The following is a 26,116-nucleotide window of genomic DNA, read 5'->3' on the forward strand; positions in this document are numbered from 1 at the left end:
TAGGAACAAACAATGCTAATTACTAGCGGCACTTCACCAATACACGACTGTTAGCCAGTTTTTCAAGTTTCCAAGTTTTTTAATTTTCCAAATGCAATACAGCATATAGGTTTAACCAATACATAAATACATAATACAATAATCATTGTTATGTTTCAAGATGGCGGAGGATAATTCCGATATACTTCATGATAAATTAAACAAATTGACTAATACATGAGTATGATATACTACTGCAGATTAATGAGAATTTTCCTTTTTTCTGTTGCCTGGATCAAATATTTCCCCAACAAATTTAAGCTCTTTACATTTTTAGATGAAAATAACATAATTAATTTATATACACTTGGGTGTTTGTGGTAATAAGTTTTTATAAACTTTTTAGGTAACTCAGAATAAGCAGGACATAGTAATACAAAATGCATTTCATCTTCTACATCATTTTTGTCACAAACAGAACAAAGTCTACCGCCTCTTGGAACGGCGTTATAACGGCCAGCTTCAATATGCAGAGAGTGGGCTTGCATGCGATATTTACTCAATATTTGTTTTGCCAGATATTCCCTTGGAATAAGTATCGCTAACTGTTTGGTTTAATTTATGCATGGCAATTTGAAATATATCTACATTGTTACTGCTAGGAAATAAACTTGTGTATGTATATTTCACAAACGTATATCTTTACTTTACTTGGGTTTGAAAATAAAGTTTTATTAATATTGTTTCTTACAGTTTGATTTCATGAGAACACTTGACAATTGTACTAACACTGAATGGATTCGGTAAAATCAACGCATTTGTTACCAAATAAATGATGTCCAAACAGCAATGCTAAATTGATGCCCAAAGAGAACAATGTATAATGAACTGGTATGTGAGTCTAAAGATAACGCACGGGTATCCTACAAGTGTTTCTATAAACACACCATACCTATTGTTTTCATGCAAGGTGACGGCAAATTTAGAGACATGAATTGAGAATTACCAACCCACAAATCCATTCGTAACTGACAAATAAAGCGTAAATCCGTACATCCGTAAATGATGTTCTGCGCCATCAACTGCCATCACATATAATGATATTGACAATGAATTTTGCCGAATCACGAATCGATTTCTATCGAGATGAAAAAGACATCTACATGTCAACTGCAATCGGCAGTGGTCAGCTACAAATGTTTATGATCACAAAATCGCCAATAGCGGTCAATTATGACTACGGGCGGAGCGTGAAGCAGATAAATACAATATTGGCATCGTTTATATCTAACAAAGAATGCGCGTGCATAAATCGCCGGAAACTGACACCAATTCAATAGGAAAAGTGGACAACAAAACAGGCAATTTACGGCAAGTAATGAAGGAGATGCAAGACTGCTGTTAGAATTATAACAACACATTCTAACATTCGATTTTATTGTTCAGATATCAACTTAATCACTTTTATGTCGCAGTCTCAGACTATTTGGCGACATGCACGCATGTTATTTCGGACAATTTCTAAACATGCTGTGGCAATGCCCGAGCTTCCTGACACAATGTATAGACATTTTAGACTAGATGTAACATTCAATCGGGTAGACGATAAATTAAGTAGTATTTTAATGAAATTAGTTCTTTGTCTACAAGATAATGGAACTCATTCCTTCAAGTAGATTAGCAAAATTAAGAGTATATTTGATGAAACTTGTTTTTCATATATATTTGATAGTAAAATTATCATGCCTAAGATTTTTTTGAAACACTATTTGAAGCAAAGGCTCAAAGAAAAAGTTTTCTGATATCAGAACTCATCGAGAGGACAATTCTATTTGATTTTTAAAACTGAATTTAAATTTGAGAAGTATTTTATAATATTGTCGGAAAATAACAGATTGCAAATAACCGAAATACGTACCTGTACCGTTAAGTTTCCTATTGAAATAGACATATGGCGAAGATAGATAGACTATGTAATATGTGCTTCGAACATGTTGGAAATGAGTTTCTATTTTTGTTTGTTTGTAATAATGCTGTTGTCCAAAATTTGCAAAGAAAGTATATTCCAAACTGCTTTCGAATTAACCCAAATGACAATATTTTATGAAGATGAAAGGTTTGCTATCCGTTTGTAATAAGAGTGTCCTAAATGGACTCTCCCTTTTTCTTAAAGATGCTCCATCGCCGACAGAGTGTTTAGTTAACACAAAAAATTAATGTAAAATAATTTGTTTTGCTTTTGGTGCTTGCAACAATAAGTACTCATAGGACATAATGCTGTCGATTTTTTTCGGGATGTAATTAATTAATTTTAATGTTTTTAACTTAATGTAAAATAAGAAACTCAAACTTTTCAATGGAAGTAATAGTGTAAAGTACGTAACTTTTGTAATTGAAGAAAAATACTACTTCGTCTGCTCCTTTTTTGATAGAGAATAAATACCATTCGTCAGCGATGGAGCATCTTTAAAAAAGTTAACCCTCTACTATTATCGTAATAATGATGCGAATACTAAAGAATCAAAATATTCTACATGTATCATCTAGTTTTTTGCTTATTTTGATCCATGAATGAAATAAGTATACAGTACTTTGTGTTTCAGACATGTGTAATGTACAAATGTTGAGAGTTATTGCTATATAATAATGTTATATACATGTACTTGTCCATCATGGCATGCCTATACTTTTTTGTTATTATCAAGTGTCTGGGTGCAAAATAAAATCGTTGGATCGGGTAGACAGTCTAGACGACCACCATTTGTTTTGGCTATATTGCATAGGTGATATAATCAGAATCTATCTCACGAGAAAATTTACCAAATTACTTCTACAATTCCAACAAAACAAACATAAGTAAATGTGATACTTGAAATGATACATGTACATATACATAATACATATAATAATAGGAAGCTCACTGAGTTTTATTTCTTTTTAAATATACACAATACATATATTTATATATTGTATTTAAACTATTTGTATAAATAATATCATTATAGCTACAAACCAAGAGTTTTTATATAAATGTGAGTCGGAGAAGGTATGTTAAAAGACGATAATTAAGAAAGAGTGATGAATGTTTGAGGGAAATTATAATATTGTAAATTAGTATGATAGTTCTTCTGTGAAGGGAAAGGAAAATGTATTGTTTTATACATGAAATATGTAATAAACTTGACATAAAATAATGTTACAAGTTTTGTTCGATAAATAAAGTGCGGTCAGGAGCCCATGATTATATATAAAAAGACGTGTTTCTAGTGAAGGTAGGTATCACAAATGCTTGGCATCACGTCCAGTCACTTAACCAAACCATCAATTCTATACACTAAGGCAGATTCAACTAAGTCTCCTGAAAACAGCTCTCTGTGGTCGTTAGGTCTGCTTATGTCATTTTAAATGATGAAATAGAAATTACGTTATAGGCCTCTTCAATTAAATATGCAATAAGACATTATTAATAATACACAAAATAAAAAAATGAATGTTCCAAAAAATAATACACCAAGTTTCGGGATTCAGGATCAATAAATTAAGCATTGTTTCCGACAAAATCAACGAATACATACGCTAAATGTTTAGAAGCTGAACTCAACACCGACCACGACTTCGGTGTAAGGTAGAGCAGGACAGCCAACAGGTTCACGTGTAGCGTACAAGTTACTGTATAAAAATCTTCAAAGGCAAGAAGTGCAGATTTTGTCTAAAGCGTTGCTACAAATGTCTTCCACGGTAATACCTTTCTAACACGATCTATATCGTTCGACCTGTCTATAAAAGGGTTGTAATCTTATCGACATGATCAGTTTACTTATGTCAGCGGTAGGAGCCTATCTTCACTACTCTAAGTCAGCATCTCAGCCTCTTTTAAGCATAAAGGTGAAAATCGGTCAGATTTATACTTCATCGAGGTACAGATTTCAAGATAACTTTTCATTGAAATTTACTAATCATTTCCCGTGTATTGTTGCTATGGAAATTTCCGCTCAATTTTTTTACATTTTGATTTGTTTTAAGGTATTGGGATAGTAAAAAAAAAAAAACAACATAGTTTTATACAGATTTATAGATAATTTTTGCATTCAATACTCAATATAAACATCCAGCCCGTATTTTATGTATAGAATTGTTTCATTCTTATTACACATCTACGCGAGGCCGAACCTAAATGAATGGGTACATATTGCATCAGCAAGAGTGTGATCCATTCATGCATTCTACTACTAAGGGACACTATAAAGGGGAGCTCTCCATTGATCTCTATCATAAATAACCACCAACAGACTATCACACACACACTAACCTCTTACTCCTCCATTCTTTAATTCATTCAGAGAAAGCAAACTCGTCTGGATATCCTAGCCAGTCGTTCCTGGAAGTCTGAGATATATGTGTTGTTGATAAATATATCTAATACAAACAAACAATTCTTCAAATCACCAAAAGACATTCCACGTGTTTAGAAAGGGAACCCCACACATATCTATTGAAACTTGAAGGATATTTGATTTCAATGGGAGAGAAAGTTGGAGAAAGGCTTCTGTGAAAAACGATTTTTTTTCTATTTAGAATCTATGTCAGGTACTTGTCTATCATCGTCCATAGTCACTCGTACTAAGTGGGCCCATTGAGAATATACCTTAGTGTTTTATATAAAGAAACTATCAAATCAAGCAGCTGCCCGATAGGCCAATAATGCCCCTCTTATTCATAATGAAGGGCCCATAAACGTTTTATATGAAAGGAATTGGTGTTTAACCAGGAACTACTCTGGGCACATGGTGCATACCTAGAAAACTCAACTAGATAGCAAGAGGTTTTGATATTAATTACGGTCGGAGTTAAAAGAGATGGTTCTTGGTCATCGTCTGATGTTATCTCAGACGACTGTAACATCGTACTATCCATGTAACGCCTCGCGCGTCACACGACACGCGATAGGCAAGAAGCGATCGTTATACTTACAGTGATACACGTGTTGGGTCCCGCGATGGAAACATCAGTAAAGAATTAGAACAGCTACCATTAATTTAAATATAGAGTAAACACAGCACATTTGCTATAGAAAACTCCCATTCGCTCTAAATATAGTCAGGGTCTATACATTGCTTTTCCATCAATAGATATATCAAAACGATCCTTATTTTCATATATATCAAGTCTTAATAGCACGTGCCCTTAAAGATAAAAAGTAGCTCACTTAAAATATTAAAAACGCTGTCAAAACTCATTTAAATGTTTGATAATTGAAACAATTACCTTTTTACAGAGAACATTTCGAAATTCGACAAAATCAAACGTACTGTTCCAACCGCCCGAACAAGTGTCTATAGTAATCAACTACATTTAGACGGGTCGGATAGCCTGTCGACCTTGTGGCCTAGTCCTGTGAGAACATAGGCCAAATAAAGGCACGAACGTGGAAGAAATACACTAGATTCCGTAAGATGTGATATATTGACTTTTCGTTATCTGGTGCCGACAGGTACAATGATACCACATATACCCTACATCGACCTCATTCAGAACCTACACCGCCGTGTCCCACAAACCGGAGGCAAAATTCCTTCCAAGATTATTCTTGTGTTTGAAACTTTCACAAGTCCAAGACCGGGGCTAATCAATTAATAGAAGCTGACACGACGTTGGAGATCAGTCGTGTCCAATATAGGAATGACATTGCATTGTGGAGGAGATCAGTCGTGTCCAATATAGGAATGACATTGCATTATGGAGATCAGTCGTGTCCAATATAGGAATGACATTGCATTGTGTAGGAGATCAGTCGTGTCCAATATAGGAATGACATTGCATTGTGTAGGAGATCAGTCGTGTCCAATATAGGAATGACATTGCATTGTGGAGGAGATCAGTCGTGTCCAATATAGGAATGACATTGCATTGTGTAGGAGATCAGTCGTGTCCAATATAGGAATGACATTGCATTGTGTAGGAGATCAGTCGTGTCCAATATAGGAATGACATTGCATTGTGGAGGAGATCAGTCGTGTCCAATATAGGAATGACATTGCATTGTGTAGGAGATCAGTCGTGTCCAATATAGGAATGACATTGCATTTGAGGAGATCAGTCGTGTCCAATATAGGAATGACATTGCATTTGAGGAGATCAGTCGTGTCCAATATAGGAATGACATTGCATTGTGTAGGAGATCAGAGTCGTGTCCAATATAGGAATGACATTGCATTGTGGAGGAGATCAGTCGTGTCCAATATAGGAATGACATTGCATTGTGGAGGAGATCAGTCGTGTCCAATATAGGAATGACATTGCATTGTGGAGGAGATCAGTCGTGTCCAATATAGGAATGACATTGCATTGTGGAGGAGATCAGTCGTGTCCAATATAGGAATGACAATGATCATCGTGTCCATTGTGGAGGAGATCAGTCGTGTCCAATATAGGAATGACATTGCATTGTGAGGAGATCAGTCGTGTCCAATATAGGAATGACATTGCATTGTGAGGAGATCAGTCGTGTCCAATATAGGAATGACTTGCATGAGGAGATCATCGTGTCCAATATAGGAATGACATTGCATTGTGTAGGAGATCAGTCGTGTCCAATATAGGAATGACATTGCATTGTGTAGGAGATCAGTCGTGTCCAATATAGGAATGACATTGCATTGTGGAGGAGATCAGTCGTGTCCAATATAGGAATGACATTGCATTGTGGAGGGAGATCAGTCGTGTCCAATATAGGAATGACATTGCATTGTGGAGGAGATCAGTCGTGTCCAATATAGGAATGACATTGCATTGTGGAGGAGATCAGTCGTGTCCAATATAGGAATGACATGCATTGACATGTGTCATATAGAGGAGATCAGTCGTGTCCAATATAGGAATGACATTGCATTGTGGAGGAGATCAGTCGTGTCCAATATAGGAATGACATTGCATTGTGGAGGAGATCAGTCGTGTCCAATATAGGAATGACATTGCATTGTGGAGGAGATCAGTCGTGTCCAATATAGGAATGACATTGCATTGTGAGGAGATCAGTCGTGTCCAATATAGGAATGACATTGCATTTGGAGGAGATCAGTCGTGTCCAATATAGGAATGACATTGCATTGTGAGGAGATCAGTCGTGTCCAATATAGGAATGACATTGCATTGTGGAGGAGATCAGTCGTGTCCAATATAGGAATGACATTGCATTGTGGAGGAGATCAGTCGTGTCCAATATAGGAATGACATTGCATTGTGTAGGAGATCAGTCGTGTCCAATATAGGAATGACATTGCATTGTGGAGGAGATCAGTCGTGTCCAATATAGGAATGACATTGCATTGTGTAGGAGATCAGTCGTGTCCAATATAGGAATGACATTGCATTGTGTAGGAGATCAGTCGTGTCCAATATAGGAATGACATTGCATTGTGTGGAGGAGATCAGTCGTGTCCAATATAGGAATGACATTGCATTGTGTAGGAGATCAGTCGTGTCCAATATAGGAATGACATTGCATTGTGTAGGAGATCAGTCGTGTCCAATATAGGAATGACATTGCATTGTGTAGGAGATCAGTCGTGTCCAATATAGGAATGACATTGCATTGTGGAGGAGATCAGTCGTGTCCAATATAGGAATGACATTGCATTGTGTAGGAGATCAGTCGTGTCCAATATAGGAATGACATTGCATTGTGGAGGAGATCAGTCGTGTCCAATATAGGAATGACATTGCATTGTGTAGGAGATCAGTCGTGTCCAATATAGGAATGACATTGCATTGTGGAGGAGATCAGTCGTGTCCAATATAGGAATGACATTGCATTGTGGAGGAGATCAGTCGTGTCCAATATAGGAATGACATTGCATTGTGGAGGAGATCAGTCGTGTCCAATATAGGAATGACATTGCATTGTGTAGGAGATCAGTCGTGTCCAATATAGGAATGACATTGCATTGTGGAGGAGATCAGTCGTGTCCAATATAGGAATGACATTGCATTGTGGAGGAGATCAGTCGTGTCCAATATAGGAATGACATTGCATTGTGGAGGAGATCAGTCGTGTCCAATATAGGAATGACATTGCATTGTGTAGGAGATCAGTCGTGTCCAATATAGGAATGACATTGCATTGTGGAGGAGATCAGTCGTGTCCAATATAGGAATGACATTGCATTGTGGAGGAGATCAGTCGTGTCCAATATAGGAATGACATTGCATTGTGTAGGAGATCAGTCGTGTCCAATATAGGAATGACATTGCATTGTGTAGGAGATCAGTCGTGTCCAATATAGGAATGACATTGCATTGTGGAGGAGATCAGTCGTGTCCAATATAGGAATGACATTGCATTGTGGAGGAGATCAGTCGTGTCCAATATAGGAATGACATTGCATTGTGGAGGAGATCAGTCGTGTCCAATATAGGAATGACATTGCATTGTGGAGGAGATCAGTCGTGTCCAATATAGGAATGACATTGCATTGTGGAGGAGATCAGTCGTGTCCAATATAGGAATGACATTGCATTGTGGAGGAGATCAGTCGTGTCCAATATAGGAATGACATTGCATTGTGAGGAGATCAGTCGTGTCCAATATAGGAATGACATTGCATTGTGGAGGAGATCAGTCGTGTCCAATATAGAATGACATTGCATTGTGGAGGAGATCAGTCGTGTCCAATATAGGAATGACATTGCATTGTGTAGGAGATCAGTCGTGTCCAATATAGGAATGACATTGCATTGTGGAGGAGATCAGTCGTGTCCAATATAGGAATGACATTGCATTGTGTAGGAGATCAGTCGTGTCCAATATAGGAATGACATTGCATTGTGGAGGAGATCAGTCGTGTCCAATATAGGAATGACATTGCATTGTGGAGGAGATCAGTCGTGTCCAATATAGGAATGACATTGCATTGTGGAGGAGATCAGTCGTGTCCAATATAGGAATGACATTGCATTGTGTAGGAGATCAGTCGTGTCCAATATAGGAATGACATTGCATTGTGGAGGAGATCAGTCGTGTCCAATATAGGAATGACATTGCATTGTGGAGGAGATCAGTCGTGTCCAATATAGGAATGACATTGCATTGTGGAGGAGATCAGTCGTGTCCAATATAGGAATGACATTGCATTGTGGAGGAGATCAGTCGTGTCCAATATAGGAATGACATTGCATTGTGGAGGAGATCAGTCGTGTCCAATATAGGAATGACATTGCATTGTGGAGGAAGATCAGTCGTGTCCAATATAGGAATGACATTGCATTGTGGAGGAGATCAGTCGTGTCCAATATAGGAATGACATTGCATTGTGGAGATCAGTCGTGTCCAATATAGGAATGACATTGCATTGTGGTAGGAGATCAGTCGTGTCCAATATAGGAATGACATTGCATTGTGTAGGAGATCAGTCGTGTCCAATATAGGAATGACATTGCATTGTGGAGGAGATCAGTCGTGTCCAATATAGGAATGACATTGCATTGTGGAGGAGATCAGTCGTGTCCAATATAGGAATGACATTGCATTGTGGAGGAGATCAGTCGTGTCCAATATAGGAATGACATTGCATTGTGGAGGAGATCAGTCGTGTCCAATATAGGAATGACATTGCATTGTGTAGGAGATCAGTCGTGTCCAATATAGGAATGACATTGCATTGTGTAGGAGATCAGTCGTGTCCAATATAGGAATGACATTGCATTGTGGAGGAGATCAGTCGTGTCCAATATAGGAATGACATTGCATTGTGGAGGAGATCAGTCGTGTCCAATATAGGAATGACATTGCATTGTGGAGGAGATCAGTCGTGTCCAATATAGGAATGACATTGCATTGTGGAGGAGATCAGTCGTGTCCAATATAGGAATGACATTGCATTGTGGAGGAGATCAGTCGTGTCCAATATAGGAATGACATTGCATTGTGGAGGAGATCAGTCGTGTCCAATATAGGAATGACATTGCATTGTGGAGGAGATCAGTCGTGTCCAATATAGGAATGACATTGCATTGTGGAGGAGATCAGTCGTGTCCAATATAGGAATGACATTGCATTGTGGAGGAGATCAGTCGTGTCCAATATAGGAATGACATTGCATTGTGGAGGAGATCAGTCGTGTCCAATATAGGAATGACATTGCATTGTGGAGGAGATCAGTCGTGTCCAATATAGGAATGACATTGCATTGTGGAGGAGATCAGTCGTGTCCAATATAGGAATGACATTGCATTGTGGAGGAGATCAGTCGTGTCCAATATAGGAATGACATTGCATTGTGGAGGAGATCAGTCGTGTCCAATATAGGAATGACATTGCATTGTGGAGGAGATCAGTCGTGTCCAATATAGGAATGACATTGCATTTGAGGAGACAGTCGTGTCCAATATAGGAATGACATTGCATTGTGGAGGAGATCAGTCGTGTCCAATATAGGAATGACATTGCATTGTGGAGGAGATCAGTCGTGTCCAATATAGGAATGACATTGCATTGTGGAGGAGATCAGTCGTGTCCAATATAGGAATGACATTGCATTGTGGAGGAGATCAGTCGTGTCCAATATAGGAATGACATTGCATTGTGGAGGAGATCAGTCGTGTCCAATATAGGAATGACATTGCATTGTGGAGGAGATCAGTCGTGTCCAATATAGGAATGACATTGCATTGTGGAGGAGATCAGTCGTGTCCAATATAGGAATGACATTGCATTGTGGAGGAGATCAGTCGTGTCCAATATAGGAATGACATTGCATTGTGGAGGAGATCAGTCGTGTCCAATATAGGAATGACATTGCATTGTGGAGGAGATCAGTCGTGTCCAATATAGGAATGACATTGCATTGTGGAGGAGATCAGTGTGTCCAATATAGGAATGACATTGCATTGTGGAGGAGATCAGTCGTGTCCAATATAGGAATGACATTGCATTGTGGAGGAGATCAGTCGTGTCCAATATAGGAATGACATTGCATTGTGGAGGAGATCAGTCGTGTCCAATATAGGAATGACATTGCATTGTGGAGGAGATCAGTCGTGTCCAATATAGGAATGACATTGCATTGTGGAGGAGATCAGTCGTGTCCAATATAGGAATGACATTGCATTGTGGAGGAGATCAGTCGTGTCCAATATAGGAATGACATTGCATTGTGGAGGAGATCAGTCGTGTCCAATATAGGAATGACATTGCATTGTGGAGGAGATCAGTCGTGTCCAATATAGGAATGACATTGCATTGTGGAGGAGATCAGTCGTGTCCAATATAGGAATGACATTGCATTGTGGAGGAGATCAGTCGTGTCCAATATAGGAATGACATTGCATTGTGGAGGAGATCAGTCGTGTCCAATATAGGAATGACATTGCATTGTGGAGGAGATCAGTCGTGTCCAATATAGGAATGACATTGCATTGTGGAGGAGATCAGTCGTGTCCAATATAGGAATGACACATTGTGTAGGAGATCAGTCGTGTCCATATAGGAATGACATTGCATTGTGAGGAGATCAGTCGTGTCCAATATAGGAATGACATTGCATTGTGGAGGAGATCAGTCGTGTCCAATATAGGAATGACATTGCATTGTGGAGGAGATCAGTCGTGTCCAATATAGGAATGACATTGCATTGTGAGGAGATCAGTCGTGTCCAATATAGGAATGACATTGCATTGTGTAGGAGATCAGTCGTGTCCAATATAGGAATGACATTGCATTGTGTAGGAGATCAGTCGTGTCCAATATAGGAATGACATTGCATTGTGGAGGAGATCAGTCGTGTCCAATATAGGAATGACATTGCATTGTGGAGGAGATCAGTCGTGTCCAATATAGGAATGACATTGCATTGTGGAGGAGATCAGTCGTGTCCAATATAGGGATGACATTGTATTGTGGAGATCAGTCGTGTCCAATATAGGAATGACATTGCATTGTGGAGGAGATCAGTCGTGTCCAATATAGGAATGACATTGCATTGTGTAGGAGATCAGTCGTGTCCAATATAGGAATGACATTGCATTGTGGAGGAGATCAGTCGTGTCCAATATAGGAATGACATTGCATTGTGTGAGGAGATCAGTCGTGTCCAATATAGGAATGACATTGCATTGTGGAGGAGATCAGTCGTGTCCAATATAGGAATGACATTGCATTGTGGAGGAGATCAGTCGTGTCCAATATAGGAATGACATTGCATTGTGGAGGAGATCAGTCGTGTCCAATATAGGAATGACATTGCATTGTGGAGGAGATCAGTCGTGTCCAATATAGGAATGACATTGCATTGTGGAGGAGATCAGTCGTGTCCAATATAGGAATGACATTGCATTGTGGAGGAGATCAGTCGTGTCCAATATAGGGAATGACATTGCATTGTGTAGGAGATCAGTCGTGTCCAATATAGGGAATGACATTGCATTTGTGGAGGAGATCAGTCGTGTCCAATATAGGAATGACATTGCATTGTGGAGGAGATCAGTCGTGTCCAATATAGGAATGACATTGCATTGTGGAGGAGATCAGTCGTGTCCAATATAGGAATGACATTGCATTGTGAGGAGATCAGTCGTGTCCAATATAGGAATGACATTGCATTGTGGAGGAGATCAGTCGTGTCCAATATAGGAATGACATTGCATTGTGGAGGAGATCAGTCGTGTCCAATATAGGAATGACATTGCATTGTGTAGGAGATCAGTCGTGTCCAATATAGGAATGACATTGCATTGTGGAGGAGATCAGTCGTGTCCAATATAGGAATGACATTGCATTGTGGAGGAGATCAGTCGTGTCCAATATAGGAATGACATTGCATTGTGGAGGAGATCAGTCGTGTCCAATATAGGAATGACATTGCATTGTGGAGGAGATCAGTCGTGTCCAATATAGGAATGACATTGCATTGTGGAGGAGATCAGTCGTGTCCAATATAGGAATGACATTGCATTGTGAAGAGATCAGTCGTGTCCAATATAGGAATGACATTGCATTGTGGAGGAGATCAGTCGTGTCCAATATAGGAATGACATTGCATTGTGGAGGAGATCAGTCGTGTCCAATATAGGAATGACATTGCATTGTGGAGGAGATCAGTCGTGTCCAATATAGGAATGACATTGCATTGTGGAGGAGATCAGTCGTGTCCAATATAGGAATGACATTGCATTGTGGAGGAGATCAGTCGTGTCCAATATAGGAATGACATTGCATTGTGGAGGAGATCAGTCGTGTCCAATATAGGAATGACATTGCATTGTGGAGGAGATCAGTCGTGTCCAATATAGGAATGACATTGCATTGTGGAGGAGATCAGTCGTGTCCAATATAGGAATGACATTGCATTGTGTAGGAGATCAGTCGTGTCCAATATAGGAATGACATTGCATTGTGGAGGAGATCAGTCGTGTCCAATATAGGAATGACATTGCATTGTGGAGGAGATCAGTCGTGTCCAATATAGGAATGACATTGCATTGTGGAGGAGATCAGTCGTGTCCAATATAGGAATGACATTGCATTGTGTAGGAGATCAGTCGTGTCCAATATAGGAATGACATTGCATTGTGGAGGAGATCAGTCGTGTCCAATATAGGAATGACATTGCATTGTGGAGGAGATCAGTCGTGTCCAATATAGGAATGACATTGCATTGTGGAGGAGATCAGTCGTGTCCAATATAGGAATGACATTGCATTGTGGAGGAGATCAGTCGTCATTCGTGTCCAATATAGGAATGACATTGCATTGTGTAGGAGATCAGTCGTGTCCAATATAGGAATGACATTGCATTGTGGAGGAGATCAGTCGTGTCCAATATAGGAATGACATTGCATTGTGTAGGAGATCAGTCGTGTCCAATATAGGAATGACATTGCATTGTGTAGGAGATCAGTCGTGTCCAATATAGGAATGACATTGCATTGTGGAGGAGATCAGTCGTGTCCAATATAGGAATGACATTGCATTGTGGAGGAGATCAGTCGTGTCCAATATAGGAATGACATTGCATTGTGGAGGAGATCAGTCGTGTCCAATATAGGAATGACATTGCATTGTGGAGGAGATCAGTCGTGTCCAATATAGGAATGACATTGCATTGTGTAGGAGATCAGTCGTGTCCAATATAGGAATGACATTGCATTGTGGAGGAGATCAGTCGTGTCCAATATAGGAATGACATTGCATTGTGGAGGAGATCAGTCGTGTCCAATATAGGAATGACATTGCATTGTGTAGGAGATCAGTCGTGTCCAATATAGGAATGACATTGCATTGTGGAGGAGATCAGTCGTGTCCAATATAGGAATGACATTGCATTGTGGAGGAGATCAGTCGTGTCCAATATAGGAATGACATTGCATTGTGAGGAGATCAGTCGTGTCCAATATAGGAATGACATTGCATTGTGGAGGAGATCAGTCGTGTCCAATATAGGAATGACATTGCATTGTGAGGAGATCAGTCGTGTCCAATATAGGAATGACATTGCATGTGAGGAGATCAGTCGTGTCCATAGTGCATAGGGATCACGGACATATGATACAGCATTGTGGAGGAGATCAGTCGTGTCCAATATAGGAATGACATTGCATTGTGTAGGAGATCAGTCGTGTCCAATATAGGAATGACATTGCATTGTGGAGGAGATCAGTCGTGTCCAATATAGGAATGACATTGCATTGTGTAGGAGATCAGTCGTGTCCAATATAGGAATGACATTGCATTGTGGAGGAGATCAGTCGTGTCCAATATAGGAATGACATTGCATTGTGGAGGAGATCAGTCGTGTCCAATATAGGAATGACATTGCATTGTGGAGGAGATCAGTCGTGTCCAATATAGGAATGACATTGCATTGTGGAGGAGATCAGTCGTGTCCAATATAGGAATGACATTGCATTGTGTAGGAGATCAGTCGTGTCCAATATAGGAATGACATTGCATTGTGGAGGAGATCAGTCGTGTCCAATATAGGAATGACATTGCATTGTGTAGGAGATCAGTCGTGTCCAATATAGGAATGACATTGCATTGTGGAGGAGATCAGTCGTGTCCAATATAGGAATGACATTGCATTGTGTAGGAGATCAGTCGTGTCCAATATAGGAATGACATTGCATTGTGTAGGAGATCAGTCGTGTCCAATATAGGAATGACATTGCATTGTGGAGGAGATCAGTCGTGTCCAATATAGGAATGACATTGCATTGTGGAGGAGATCAGTCGTGTCCAATATAGGAATGACATTGCATTGTGGAGGAGATCAGTCGTGTCCATATATAGGAATGACATTGCATTGTGGAGGAGATCAGTCGTGTCCAATATAGGAATGACATTGCATTGTGGAGGAGATCAGTCGTGTCCAATATAGGAATGACATTGCATTGTGTAGGAGATCAGTCGTGTCCAATATAGGAATGACATTGCATTGTGGAGGAGATCAGTCGTGTCCAATATAGGAATGACATTGCATTGTGGAGGAGATCAGTCGTGTCCAATATAGGAATGACATTGCATTGTGGAGGAGATCAGTCGTGTCCAATATAGGAATGACATTGCATTGTGTAGGAGATCAGTCGTGTCCAATATAGGAATGACATTGCATTGTGGAGGAGATCAGTCGTGTATAATATAGGAATGACATTGCATTGTGGAGGAGATCAGTCGTGTCCAATATAGGAATGACATTGCATTGTGTAGGAGATCAGTCGTGTCCAATATAGGAATGACATTGCATTGTGTGGAGGAGATCAGTCGTGTCCAATATAGGAATGACATTGCATTGTGTAGGAGATCAGTCGTGTCCAATATAGGAATGACATTGCATTGTGGAGGAGATCAGTCGTGTCCAATATAGGAATGACATTGCATTGTGTAGGAGATCAGTCGTGTCCAATATAGGAATGACATTGCATTTGTGGAGGAGATCAGTCGTGTCCAATATAGGAATGACATTGCATTGTGGAGGAGATCAGTCGTGTCCAATATAGGAATGACATTGCATTGTGGAGGAGATCAGTCGTGTCCAATATAGGAATGACATTGCATTGTGTAGGAGATCAGTCGTGTCCAATATAGGAATGACATTGCATTGTGGAGGAGATCAGTCGTGTCCAATATAGGAATGACATTGCATTGTGGAGGAGATCAGTCGTGTCCAATATAGGAATGACATTGCATTGTGTAGGAGATCAGTCGTGTCCAATATAGGAATGACATTGCATTGTGTAGGAGATCAGTCGTGTCCAATATAGGGAATGACATTGCATTGTGGAGGAGATCAGTCGTGTCCAATATAGGAATGACATTGCATTGTGTAGGAGATCAGTCGTGTCCAATATAGGAATGACATTGCATTGTGTAGGAGATCAGTCGTGTCCAATATAGGAATGACATTGCATTGTGTAGGAGATCAGTCGTGTCCAATATAGGAATGACATTGCATTGTGTAGGAGATCAGTCGTGTCCAATATAGGAATGACATTGCATGTGTAGGAGATCAGTCGTGTCCAATATAGGAATGACATTGCATTGTGAGGAGATCAGTCGTGTCCAATATAGGAATGACATTGCATTGTGTAGGAGATCAGTCGTGTCCAATATAGGAATGACATTGCATTGTGGAGGAGATCAGTCGTGTCCAATATAGGAATGACATTGCATTGTGTAGGAGATCAGTCGTGTCCAATATAGGAATGACATTGCATTGTGGAGGAGATCAGTCGTGTCCAATATAGGAATGACATTGCATTGTGTAGGAGATCAGTCGTGTCCAATATAGGAATGACATTGCATTGTGGAGGAGATCAGTCGTGTCCAATATAGGAATGACATTGCATTGTGTAGGAGATCAGTCGTGTCCAATATAGGAATGACATTGCATTGTGGAGGAGATCAGTCGTGTCCAATATAGGAATGACATTGCATTGTGTAGGAGATCAGTCGTGTCCAATATAGGAATGACATTGCATTGTGGAGGAGATCAGTCGTGTCCAATATAGGAATGACATTGCATTGTGTAGGAGATCAGTCGTGTCCAATATAGGAATGACATTGCATTGTGTAGGAGATCAGTCGTGTCCAATATAGGAATGACATTGCATTGTGTAGGAGATCAGTCGTGTCCAATATAGGAATGACATTGCATTGTGTAGGAGATCAGTCGTGTGTCAATAGGAATGAGGATGACATTGTGGAGGAGATCAGTCGTGTCCAATATAGGAATGACATTGCATTGTGAGGAGATCAGTCGTGTCCAATATAGGAATGACATTGCATTGTGAGGAGATCAGTCGTGTCCAATATAGGAATGACATTGCATTGTGTAGGAGATCAGTCGTGTCCAATATAGGAATGACATTGCATTGTGTAGGAGATCAGTCGTGTCCAATATAGGAATGACATTGCATTGTGTAGGAGATCAGTCGTGTCCAATATAGGAATGACATTGCATTGTGGAGGAGATCAGTCGTGTCCAATATAGGAATGACATTGCATTGTGTAGGAGATCAGTCGTGTCCAATATAGGAATGACATTGCATTGTGTAGGAGATCAGTCGTGTCCAATATAGGAATGACATTGCATTGTGTAGGAGATCAGTCGTGTCCAATATAGGAATGACATTGCATTGTGGAGGAGATCAGTCGTGTCCAATATAGGAATGACATTGCATTGTGTAGGAGATCAGTCGTGTCCAATATAGGAATGACATTGCATTGTGTAGGAGATCAGTCGTGTCCAATATAGGAATGACATTGCATTGTGTAGGAGATCAGTCGTGTCCAATATAGGAATGACATTGCATTGTGGAGGAGATCAGTCGTGTCCAATATAGGAATGACATTGCATTGTGTAGGAGATCAGTCGTGTCCAATATAGGAATGACATTGCATTGTGTAGGAGATCAGTCGTGTCCAATATAGGAATGACATTGCATTGTGTAGGAGATCAGTCGTGTCCAATATAGGAATGACATTGCAGTGTGTAGGAGATCAGTCGTGTCCAATATAGGAATGACATTGCATTGTGTAGGAGATCAGTCGTGTCCAATATAGGAATGACATTGCATTGTGGAGGAGATCAGTCGTGTCCAATATAGGAATGACATTGCATTGTGTAGGAGATCAGTCGTGTCCAATATAGGAATGACATTGCATTGGACATCAGTCGTGTCCAATATAGGAATGACATTGCAGTGTGAAGTAGGACTTGTACGGTATCTTGATGTAAGACAGGCTTGGTTTTCGCCAGTCCTAATTACCATAGGTAGACAAAGTCATTAAGAGGCCTGCAACAACAACATATGAATTCAATCCAATCTTTAGTTCATCTTCAGTAACATTTAATTGACCCTAACGTTCGACTAGCGGCTAACAATGGCAGCCATATTTAATCAAACGCAGGCACATTTCCATATGGTTAGCATCCGAACAGGAAAAACAACGCCCGAAGTATTCTCAATAATTCGAGTTTTTTCATACTTGCTTCACAAAGGTCACGAAAGTGCTGTCCTTAAGGTCAAAACTATACATAAGGCTTTCGGCCTGTGGCAATACTGGTATTCCTAATTAAATTTCCAATACAGTTACGAAAAGACTATTACGTTAGTTCAGAAGAATGATGAGATGAGACGTTGTTATTTTTGCTTCTTAAAAATAAATTAAAACATTTACAATACCTTGACCTATACCACGTGACTAGCATCTGTTTTGTGAACATTTAACGCTGAGATAATTAGAACCACACACCAATCATCGAGTCAAGCTCGAGAGTTCGATAACATTGTGCGGTGTGCAAATAGATTTTTGTAACAAACAGAAGTTTTAATTTAGACATTAGGAATTCTGCTTGAACTACAAACCACTCCAGATACGGGGAACAGCGATGTGTAATTAGGAAAGTAACGGAAGGAAATACTGGCTAGCAATTAATGCGAATCAGTAAAGATACAGAGATCAAACAGTGCTGTGAAACAAAGAATCGAATGGCAATACTTCTGTTTATTTAATTTCCCTCATTTTAATTCCTTTAAATATAATATTACTAACTGCCTCCTACCTGTACTTCCTCATTCTCACATGTCCGAGTATTTCCCATCATTACCACTACCACATTCACACGTCTCCCACGGATCTACATTATCTAATGTCTTACTAAGCGTTAATCTGATAATCTCCTGGCGGGCCGAGACCTCACGTGCAAACAGGTCGCGGAATGAAGCTAACAGACATCCAACATAATGATAGATATGCTCGGAACGCAAGTCATCACTTCGTGGGGGCGATTGGATCTCCAACAGGTTACACACTACGCCTCCGTATTCATACACAATGGTGGGGATTGGATCTTCAACAGGTTAGACACTACGCCTCCGTATTCATACATAATGGTGGGGGATTGGATCTCCATCAGGTTACACACTACGCCTCCCTATTCATACACAATGGTGGGGGATTGGATCTTCAACAGGTTACACACTACGCCTCCGTATTCACACACAGTTGTGGGGGATTGGATCTCCAACAGGTTAGACACTACGCCTCCGTATTCACACACAATTGTGGAGGATTAGATCTCCAACAGGTTACACACTACATCTCTGTATTCATACGCAATTGTGGAGGATTAGATCTCCAACAGGTTACACACTACGCGTTCCTATTCACACACAGTTGTGGGGGATTAGATCTCCAACAGGTTACACACTACGCCTCCGTATTCACACACAATTGTGGAGGATTAGATCTCCAACAGGTTACACACTACGCCTCCCTATTCACACACAGTTGTGGGGGATTAGATCTCCAACAGGTTACACACTACGCCTCCGTATTCACACACAATTGTGGAGGATTGGATCTCCATCAGGTTACACACTACGCCTCCCTATTCACACACAATGGTGGGGATTGGATCTCCAACAGGCTACACACTACGCCTCCCTATTCATACACAATGGTGGGGATTGGATCTCCAACAGGTTACACACTACGCCTCCCTATTCACACACAATGGTGGGGATTGGATCTCCAACAGGTTACACACTACGCCTCCCTATTCACACACAATGGTGGGGATTGGATCTCCAACAGGTTACACACTACGCCTCCCTATTCATACACAATGGTGGGGATTGGATCTCCAACAGGTTACACACTACGCCGCCCTATTCATACACAATCGTTGGGATTGGATCTCCAACAGGTTACACACTACGCCTCCCTATTCACACACAATGGTGGGGATTGGATCTCCAACAGGTTACACACTACGCTTCCCTATTCATACACAATGGTGGGGATTGGATCTCCAACAGGTTACACACTACGCCTCCCTATTCACACACAATGGTGGGGGATTGGATCTCCAACAGGTTACACACTACGCCTCCCTATTCATACACAATGGTGGGGGATTGGATCTCCAACAGGTTACACACTACGCCTCCCTATTCACACACAATGGTGAGGGATTGGATCTCCAGCAGGTTACACACTACGCCTCCCTATTCCCACACAATGGTGGGGATTGGATCTCCAACAGGTTACACTTTAGATTGAAAAAGGTTAGATTGAAAAAGTAGTAAACTAATTTTATTATTTATTTCTATTCAACATTATCATTCTGTTGAAAATGTTTTAGGGCTTGACTAAATTTGTTGATTGCAACTGAAGTTTTTAAAACTCTGGTCGTATCCGGAAAAACTTTGTTTTTAATACAAAGCGTTGTTTTGACTATGATTACAGATTTCACTGTTACATGACAGTATGTCGACAGATACATGCGTGTCAGTGACCGGGATGTTTGTAAATAAACATTAAAGGCGTTATCAAAACCGGAAGTTTTTAAACCCGGAAAAGTACAATGAGTAGTTAGAACACACAATGCATCGGAATGAGTATTAGTTCATGTCGACAACACAAGTCTTTAATAACCAACAAACACCAGAATCCACGCAAAACGATAGCACATTCACTATCCTACAGCTAACGAGTGTAAAAATGAAAACCATTAATGTCTTCGGCACCTGTGTCTAGATTTGATTTCATCTATAAACACATTGTTTATAGCATTGCACTTTTCATATAGACTTTCATGTTGATTTTAAACTCTAAACACAGAAATGTAAGATAGATCGTTTAACAAAAGCGGATTCCTTTTGAATACATAATGTATGTGTTGTCCTTACTAGAACTTTCAACACCATCTTTTATGTACTCCATGACCGCATCATATCTCGCACATCGAACGCGCCGTATCTTACATAAATATATGTATAGTTAATATATAAATGCTTGGCTGCCAAAGATATAGAATTCGTGTCAGAAATATATAATACACTCCTAGGCGTCTCATTCTGGTAGACCATTTTATAAATTCCATCGTAGTAAGCGGCGGTCAAGGGTTCCGATTTTTCTTATAAGCCATTGCGACGATACGTTAAATATTTATTTAACATTGATTACACGACACTTGTCGAAAGACAAAATACTGTTTAAGATTTTTTCATACTTTATGCACGAAATATAAACATTGCGGAGCATTAGAGAGAGGTGATAGACAGAGGGCCAGACGGTCAATCAGACAGCCAAGTCCACACCGGCATGGAATCACCATCAAAAACAAAGGAATTCAGTCTTAAAGGAATTCAACTGTCGCGAGTTTAGATGACCTGAAGTTTATCCTGCAACCAAGGTACTTCTCAAAAGGCAAATAAGAAGGATATGTGTTGTGTAACTAACCACTAGAGTTAGACTATCTGTTAATTTGAATACATAAACGACATAAAATGACCTCTAAGTACAACTGTTTACCTTAACATACCACTCAGATCGACAAGTATAACGTTACTTGTTTTAGCGACAATACGCCAATGTTACTTACCATCTAAACAATTCCGTCAATGTAGCCCCACTGTGTCTAACGGACCGTTATAACCCACAAGACTCACATTGTACAGATATAAAAAGTGCCTACTTCACATTAAACAATAGCTAGTATCAATCACCAGGCACTAAGATGTTCTGGTGAACCCATCTCTATCACCGGACCCATGTTTAACTGTACCCATCTCTATCACCGGACCCATGTTTAACTGTACCCATCTCTATCACCGGACCCATGTTTAACTACTGTACTTGGTGTATCCATCTCTGTTACCGGACCCATGTTTAACTGTACCCATCTCTATCACCGGACCCATGTTTAACTGTACCCATCTCTATCACCGGACCCATGTTTAACTGTACCCATCTCTATCACCGGACCCATGTTTAACTGTACCCATCACTATCACCGGACCCATGTTTAACTGTACCCATCTCTATCACCGGACCCATGTTTAACTGTACCCATCACTATCACCGGACCCATGTTTAACTGTACCAATCACTATCACCGGACCCATGTTTAACTGTACCCATCACTATCACCGGACCCATGTTTAACTGTACCGATCTCTATCACCGGACCCATGTTTAACTACTGTACTTGGTGTATCCATCTCTGTTACCGGACCCATGTTTAACTGTACCCATCACTATCACCGAACCCATGTTTAACTGTACCAATCACTATCACCGGACCCATGTTTAACTGTTCCCATCACTATCACCGGACCCATGTTTAACTGTACCCATCACTATCACCGGACCCATGTTTAACTGTACCGATCTCTATCACCGGACCCATGTTTAACTATACCCATCTCTATCACCGGACCCATGTTTAACTGTACCCATCACTATCACCGGACCCATGTTTAACCGTACCCATCTCTATCACCGGACCCATGTTTAACTGTACCCATCACTATCACCGGACCCATGTTTAACTGTGCCCATCTCTATCACCGGACCCATGTTTAACTGTACCCATCACTATCACCGGACCCATGTTTAACTGTACCCATCTCTATCACCGGACCCATGTTTAACTGTACCCATCACTATCACCGGACCCATGTTTAACCGTACCCATCTCTATCACCGGACCCATGTTTAACTGTACCCATCACTATCACCGGACCCATGTTTAACTGTACCCATCACTATCACCGGACCCATGTTTAACTACTGTACTTGGTGTATCCATCTCTGTTACCGGACCCATGTTTAACTGTACCCATCTCTGTCACCGGACCCATGTTTAACTGTACCCATCTCTATCACCAGACCCATGTTTAACTGTACCCATCTCTATCACCGGACCCATGTTTAACTACTGTACTTGGTGTATCCATCTCTGTTGCCGGACCCATGTTTAACTGTACCCATCTCTATCACCGGACCCATGTTTAACTGTACCCATCTCTATCACCGGACCCATGTTTAACTGTACCCATCTCTATCACCGGACCCATGTTTAACTGTACCCATCACTATCACCGGACCCATGTTTAACTGTACCCATCACTATCACCGGACCCATGTTTAACTGTACCCATCACTATCACCGGACCCATGTTTAACTGTACCCATCTCTATCACCGGACCCATGTTTAACTGTACCCATCACTATCACCGGACCCATGTTTAACTGTACCCATCTCTATCACCGGACCCATATTTAACTGTACCCATCACTATCACCGGACCCATGTTTAACTGTACCCATCACTATCACCGGACCCATGTTTAACTGTACCCATCTCTATCACCGGACCCATGTTTAACTGTACCCATCTCTATCACCGGACCCATGTTTAACTGTACCCATCTCTATCACCGGACCCATGTTTAACTGTACCCATCTCTATCACCGGACCCATGTTTAACTGTACCCATCACTATCACCGGACCCATGTTTAACTGTACCCATCACTATCACCGAACCCATGTTTAACTGTACCCATCTCTATCACCGGACCCATGTTTAACTGTACCCATCACTATCACCGGACCCATGTTTAACTGTACCCATCACTATCACCGGACCCATGTTTAACTGTACCCATCACTATCACCGGACCCATGTTTAACTGCACCCATCTCTATCACCGGACCCATGTTTAACTACTGTACTTGGTGTATCCATCTCTGTTACCGGACCCATGTTTAACTGTACCCATCACTTTCACCGGACCCATGTTTAACTGTACCCATCACTATCACCGGACCCATGTTTAACTGCACCCATCTCTATCACCGGACCCATGTTTAACTACTGTACTTGGTGTATCCATCTCTGTTACCGGACCCATGTTTAACTGTACCCATCTCTATCACTGGACCCATGTTTAACTGTACCCATCTCTATCACCGGACCCATGTTTAACTGTACCCATCACTATCACCGGACCCATGTTTAACTGTACCCATCTCTATCACCGGACCCATGTTTAACTGTACTCATCACTCATCGGACCCATGTTTAACTGTACCCATCTCTATCACCGGACCCATGTTTAACTGTACCCATCTCTATCACCAGACCCATGTTTAACTGTACCCATCACTATCACCGGACCCATGTTTAACTGCACCCATCTCTATCACCGGACCCATGTTTAACTACTGTACTTGGTGTATCCATCTATGTTACCGGACCCATGTTTAATTGTACCCATCACTATCACCGGACCCATGTTTAACTGTACCCATCCATATCACCGGACCCATGTTTAACTGTACCCATCTCTATCACCGGACCCATGTTTAACTGTATCCATCTCTGTTACCGGACCCATGTTTAACTGTACCCATCTCTATCACTGGACCCATGTTTAACTGTACCCATCTCTATCACCGGACCCATGTTTTACTGTACCCATCTCTATCACCGGACCCATGTTTAACTGTACCCATCTCTATCACCGGACCCATGTTTAACTGTACCCATCTCTATCACCGGACCCATGTTTAACTGTACCCATCTCTATCACCGGACCCATGTTTAACTGTACCCATCACTATCACCGGACCCATGTTTAACTGTACCCATCTCTATCACCGGACCCATGTTTAACTGTACCCATCTCTATCACCGGACCCATGTTTAACTACTGTACTTGGTGTATCCATCACTATCACCGGACCCATGTTTAACTGTACCCATCACTATCACCGGACCCATGTTTAACTGTACCCATCTCTATCACCGGACCCATGTTTAACTACTGTACTTGGTGTATCCATCACTGTTACCGGACCCATGTTTAACTGTACCCATCACTATCACCGGACCCATGTTTAACTGTACCCATCTCTATCACCGGACCCATGTTTAATTGTACCCATCACTATCACCGGACCCATGTTTAACTGTACCCATCTCTATCACCGGACCCATGTTTAACTGTACCCATCTCTATCACCGGACCCATGTTTAACTGTACCCATCACTATCACCGGACCCATGTTTAACTGTACCCATCTCTATCACCGGACCCATGTTTAACTGTACCCATCTCTATCACCGGACCCATGTTTAACTACTGTACTTGGTGTATCCATCTCTGTTACCGGACCCATGTTTAACTACTGTACTTGGTGTCATGCTGCAAACATAAACAATAAATGGAACCTGTACGTCTGTCATGCTACAAAAATAAACAATAAATGGAAATCTCCTGTACGTCTGTCATGCTGCAAACATAAACAATAAATTGAAATCTCCTGTACGTCTGTCACACTGCAAACATAAACAATAAATGGAAATCTCCTGTACGTCTGTCATGCTGCAAACAAAAACAATGAATGGAACTCTCCTGTACGTCTGTCATGCTGCAACTATAAACAATAAATTGAAATCTCCTGTACGTCTGTCATGCTACAAACATAAACAATAAATGGAAATCTCCTGTACGTCTGTCATGCTACAAACATAAACAATAAATGGAAATCTCCTGTACGTCTGTCATGCTGCAAACATAAACAATAAATTGAAATCTCCTGTAAGTCTGTCATGCTGCAAACATAAACAATAAATTGAAATCTCCTGTACGTCTGTCATGGTGCAATCATAAACAATCAATGAAAATCTCCTGTACGTCTGTCACGCTGCAAACATAAACAATATATGGAACCTGTACGTCTGTCAAGCTGCAAACATAAACAATAAAAGGAAATTCCCTGTACGTCTGTCATGCTGCAAGCATAAACAATAAATGGAAATCTCCTGTACGTCTGTCATGCTGC

At 40.7% G+C, this 26,116-nt stretch overlaps 1 protein-coding gene across 2 annotated transcripts in view; it reads right to left on the minus strand.

Moving 5' to 3' along the window:
• Positions 1-26,116, minus strand: part of LOC138307653 (protein kinase C-binding protein NELL1-like) — a 118,670-nt gene that overhangs the window by 44,610 nt on the left and 47,944 nt on the right. The window lies entirely within an intron of this gene.

This window comes from Argopecten irradians, chromosome 1 (genome assembly GCF_041381155.1).
Source record: "Argopecten irradians isolate NY chromosome 1, Ai_NY, whole genome shotgun sequence".
Taxonomy (NCBI): domain Eukaryota; kingdom Metazoa; phylum Mollusca; class Bivalvia; order Pectinida; family Pectinidae; genus Argopecten; species Argopecten irradians.